The sequence below is a fragment of the Mus caroli genome, unplaced genomic scaffold, assembly GCF_900094665.2.
Source record: "Mus caroli unplaced genomic scaffold, CAROLI_EIJ_v1.1 scaffold_16413_1, whole genome shotgun sequence".
In the NCBI taxonomy this organism is placed as follows: domain Eukaryota; kingdom Metazoa; phylum Chordata; class Mammalia; order Rodentia; family Muridae; genus Mus; species Mus caroli.
In genome coordinates this window covers 6,787-12,231 of record NW_018389084.1, presented here as the reverse complement: position 1 = coordinate 12,231, position 5,445 = coordinate 6,787, and the positions used below count along the sequence as shown (strand labels likewise).

At 32.2% G+C, this 5,445-nt stretch overlaps 1 pseudogene; it reads left to right on the top strand.

Annotated features, from left to right (window-relative positions):
* The window catches only part of LOC110287930, a 12,239-nt pseudogene extending 7,605 nt beyond the window's left edge, over nucleotides 1-4,634 (top strand).
* Nucleotides 4,635-5,445: the final 811 nt, after the last annotated feature.

Here is a 5,445-nt window from a genome sequence, read left to right as displayed (position 1 = left end):
TTGGAAATGTAATTGAGGAAAATATGTAATAAAAATATTAAAAATCAAAAAAAAATTCAAAAAAAAGAAATCATTTTTATTAACTTATGATTTGTGTGTGTGTGTGTGTCTTTGTCTGTGTCTGTGTTTATTCTACTTAAGATAAACCTGTAGTTTTGCTATGGAAAATATTTGTACTATTCTAACTTAAGGATTTCTTTTCCTCCAAATTTTCAACTTTTTTCTTATTCTTAGGATTGAATATACTTAGTTTGCTCAGGCTCTGTTTTATATTTTAATATACATAGATGCAGATGATTTTAGAATCTTTATTTGATAATTTCATGTACTTATAGAAATTCACTACCAAATGACCTGCATGAATCCCAAGATATACTCAAACCTCTCACTTGCTTGCGCATGTCTTCTCCTACTCTTGACTTCAAATACAAATATATAAAATATTGACTTTTTACCTTAACATTGTAGAGATAACAATTAACTGCACTGTCCTCATGAGTCAGTACCTATGCCATGGCTGGAGGACAGCATTTTGCTACATGGCTTTAAGTTTTTAAATTCAATCATTGTTAGTGATAGCAATAACTCTCTGTTTCAAATTTAGTTTATTAATATATAGTTTCAATATTTACAGGGTTTTCATTTTTATATGAGGGTATAGTTCATTTTCCTAGATTAAACATATTTTATGTATTATTGAACAATTATTAAAAGCTTATTTTTCCTCAAAGTATGAACATGTAATCTATTATAAGGTTAATTGTCTCTCCTGAGAATTACTTAAATATCCCTGGTTCACCATAAGTCAAGAAATATTTTAACATTGACAAAAAAATCCTGGTTGTCTTTTCATTTTCATGCATTAAAAACATTAATTTTAAAACTATTTTGTTTAGAAAATGTAAACGAGGGAAATACCTAATAAAAAAATAAATAAAAAAAAACAACTATTTTGTTTAAAAAAGACTCTGTCTCTTAAAATGAGTCTGTTTTATAAACAATACCACAATCAGGAAGAAATGCATACATCTTTGCAATCATTAGTTAGATTTTAATATGTTTTAATATGTTTAATATGTTTTAATAATGTCAATTAAAATTCTATGTGAAATATTACTCTATCTCCTGTGTGATTTTCTATAATAATTTGTTTTTAAATTATAAAGAAGTTTTCAGATATTCAACAACATATCAGAACATTTAATTTTCTTAAATTTATTATGATTAGTGTGTGTGTGTGTGTGTGTGTGTGTGTATGTGTGTGTGCTTCTGTACATTTGTATGTGTGTTTGTGTATGTGGTATTTAAATGTGTCCTTCGAGGCCTCATTTGGCTGGATCAGCGCCTGGGTAGTGGGAGCGCAGGGTTGCCTGACACCCGCCAGCTACCCACGACCCCCGCCGCAGGATTTTGGGACNTAGAGAAGTGGGGGGCGCTATGGGGGACTTTTGGGATAGTATTGGAAATGTAATTGAGGAAAATATGTAATAAAAATATTTAAAAAATAAATAAATAAATGTGTCCTTCTTGAATATATGATTTCTGAGACATAAATTACAGTTTCATCCAGAGGTTCCTAATGCTACATTCTTAGAAAAAGTACACATCGGTTCCTTCCTACTTACATGACAACCACAAGAACAGAGATATTCCTACACATTCTAAGATGTTTTTGCATTTAGTCTATAGATAGCAAGATGTAAAATCAGTTATTGTAAGCTGTTCTTATTCATAAAATTCAAGTAACCTGTCATATTCTGATAGGGTCTTGGATGAATCTTCATCAAAACACACAAACACATGGACACATAGACACACACACACACACACACACACACACACATACACACACATTTTCAGGGTAATAGGTTATGTCCAGTGGTTAGAAGACAATACATAAAAACTCTGTGAAAGAGATGGCTTATGAAGTGGTTTCCTTTAGTCTTGGATCAAGGTTGTTTCTGAATAGTGTGGGGGTACTTCTATTGTATTTCTTATTTTTTGGGATTGTTTCCTAAACACTTATAACATTCATATTATATGGAGCAACATATAGAGTACAGACTCATTTTTGTTTGTTTTGTTTTTTAATTTTCTTTTGTTTTGTGTTTTTTTTTCTTTTAATTGCAGCCAGTATTTATCCCAATTTTAGAATTGTGCACATGCTGTGCATGAAAGTAAGGGTGTGGAACGATGAAAGTCTAGATGGGGAGGAAGCAAAGGGTTGTGCTCTATTTTAACCACCCTCCCTGCCTGTCTGCTGCCATAATGAAGGAAAAATCAGAATGCTGATTTCTTGCACCCATGGCTACTAAGTCTTCCTTTATCACACACAACCTTTTAAAATTATTTTTGAATACCAATTGTCCATGCAGTCATAAATTGTGTGGTAAATATAGTAGACTGGAAGTCTTCCAGAGTTATCTCAAGGGAAGAAAACAAAATGTTTATTCTGTATTTGAGTTGTCATTACAGACGGTAGATTATAAGTAATGATTAAACAAAACTACTTTTCTATTCATGAACTTCAAAGTTATTTTATACAGTTCTCTGTACTTTTCATAGCCTTTATGTGTAACAGCAACAAACATCCATAAGGGGAATGATATCATTGAGAAGTTTCTACCAATGATAAGAATGCCTCTAAGTTATTTTCAAGTTACTTTCAATAAAACTGAATTTTGTTTTTGTTTTTTTGATCCACATATGTGCAAATGTGTATGCATATAAATAATACAGATTAAACAATCATGATGAATTTACAAATCATAGTTTACAATCTTTTCCTATTGGAACTAAAGTCATCTAAGATATAATAATAGTCTTGAGAGGGACTTTTTCTTGAATTTCTTGTCTACATTTCCATAGATATGAAACTAATAGCCGAATGGTACTGAGCTATGCTTTTACTATCACTAGACAATAAAGATGCATTGTAATACAGGGAGATTAATTGGTCATATGCACACATCTGATTTAAAGATGCCAATCTACCAGGTAATATGATGTTCCTTTCTGTTTCTTTACATTAATATTTTATTGTACTTCCTGTGTAATATGTGATTCTTCTTCCCTCACCCCTTCCTTCTTGTTTTCATTCTCTGCTTGTGGAGGTGTAAGTGTACATGGTCTGGTGTGTTTGTGTTGTTTTTAAAAAGTCTTTAATAAATATGTTTGTTTATTTCTTTTTATGTTCTTTCTCTCTTCATACATATCACTGTATCCAGTCTTTCTGTTTTTAAATGTGTATCTCTGTGTAACTCTCTCCCCCTCTCTCTCTATGTATATGTATATATATATGTATATATATATATATATATATATATATACATATACATATACATAATCATTCTGTGTGTGTTTCTCTGTATGTGTGTATGTCTCTCTCTATCAATTCCTGTGCGTTCCGAGTTTTTGTATGACACTCTCTGAGTGTCAGTCTGTTTCCCTGTCTCTATCACTCTTTCAGTTTCTGTCTGTCTCAGTCTTCCTCTTCTTGTATGTTTGGGTGGGTGGAATTTTGAGTGTCTGCTTGAATGGATTTTTGTCTCCTAGTGTAATACTTATGAACTCTATGGGANAATTCCTTGGTTTTAATCACAAATCAACAAGAAAGTACAATTAACAAAAATTCCAAATAGGGCATATTATCATTTTATTCACTCCTGTACATTGCTATTTCAACAGAATGTTGTTCAGTTGTCCACTAGAGGTACATTGATCTAAGAAGAGATTTTTCTGTGATTCAAGCACATCTGAAAATCTACTCTTAGTTTTCCAATTTTAATGAGCAAAACTTACTGGGACTACATATCAGCCAACACTCTTACTAGGGCAAAGATGGGAACTGTGAAGAGAGTTGTAAATAAACTAATTTTTAGATTTGGCTATGTTTTGAGGAATCTCCATGATTTATATTTCCTGCCAATTATTTTTTCTCTCTATAAGGAGTTTCTTTGAACTCTCAATGGAAGTTTGCTGACTTCTTAATTATATGACCAGTGGTTTGCTCTACCACAAAAAGTCAATGACAAAGAGAAGTTAGCAGCAGTGCAGAGTTAAGGGCTGGCACATTGTGTGAACAACATCAACAAAATAGAAGTAATATTTGCTTACACACATTAGAGATTATATATCCCAGAAATATTCACTAAAAATACTGACTGACAGCAAAATTTTTATGACATAGAAGATATTTCTAAACAGAGGTGTGACTTGGCAATTTACAGTGGACAATGCTTATGGTCATCAGCTTTGAATTCCAGTTAAATTTGTCATCTTCCCCTGAATCTGGGGAAACATTTCAACCAATATTTTGAGTATACATTCTTACTTCCATTTTATTCATGGAGGTTTATACATAACATACAATTACTTTGTCCCCATTCTTCATATTTACAAATTGAGTAAACTTTTTTTTTAAAAATAACTGTCTCTTTGTTCAGTCTCTTCGAAAAACTCCCACAACAAAATGGTGCTCTTCTGGGACAAATTTTTAGAATCTTACATAAATTGCAAGAAAATCTTCTGTTAACCAAATGCCATCTTACAAACTATCTGCTGGGATAGCACCATATATCTTATGCCTTCCTAGCTACTGCAATAAAATACAGGCAAATGATGTTGCTGAAAAGGTAATTAGACATGAATTTTAAGACTAGCTTTGATAAGCCTTACAATGAGGCAGGAATACAGGATTATCCTTAAAGTCTGGGTTATTTTGCTGCTGCTGCTGCTGTTGTTGTTGTTAATGGTTTTGGTTTTCTTTCACTTTGTAAAAGAAGAACATCTTTAAATGATGTTCTTCTGAAAAGGAAGAATCATTGGTGCATCTTAAGTAAGTAAAACATAAATGGGTATTTGAGCTAAATGACTCAGTCTTTTGTCAGCTGTGAATTAGTATATCCTTCAACTAACCCACTGAGAAAAAATGTTGTGAAATGATTAAAAAAACACAAAAGCAAAACAAACAAACAAACAAACAAACAAACAAACAAACAAACCAAACAACCCTGGATACTGGGTTCATCTACCAAGATAAATTCTGATGTAATCAGTATAGAATATATGAAATTCTACTTTTATTCAATGTGGTTTCCTAAACAAAACAAAGGCAATATAACTTGTATTGTCTTATCAGATATGGTTATTATGACCCATGATATGTGTGATTAAATATACTTTTGGCCTTTTGATGCTGGTTATGATTGGTTTAGAGAAATTATACAGTATGCCTTTCTTTTTTTAATTTTTAATTTTTATTACATATTTTCCTCAATTACATTTCCAATGCTATCCCAAAAGTCCCCCATATCCCCCCCCTTCCCTACCCACCCATTCCCATTTTTTTTGGCCCTGGCATTCCCCTATATTGGGGCATATAAAGTTTGCAAGTCCAATGGGCCTCTCTTTCCAGTGATGGCCGACTAGGCCATCTTTCGATAC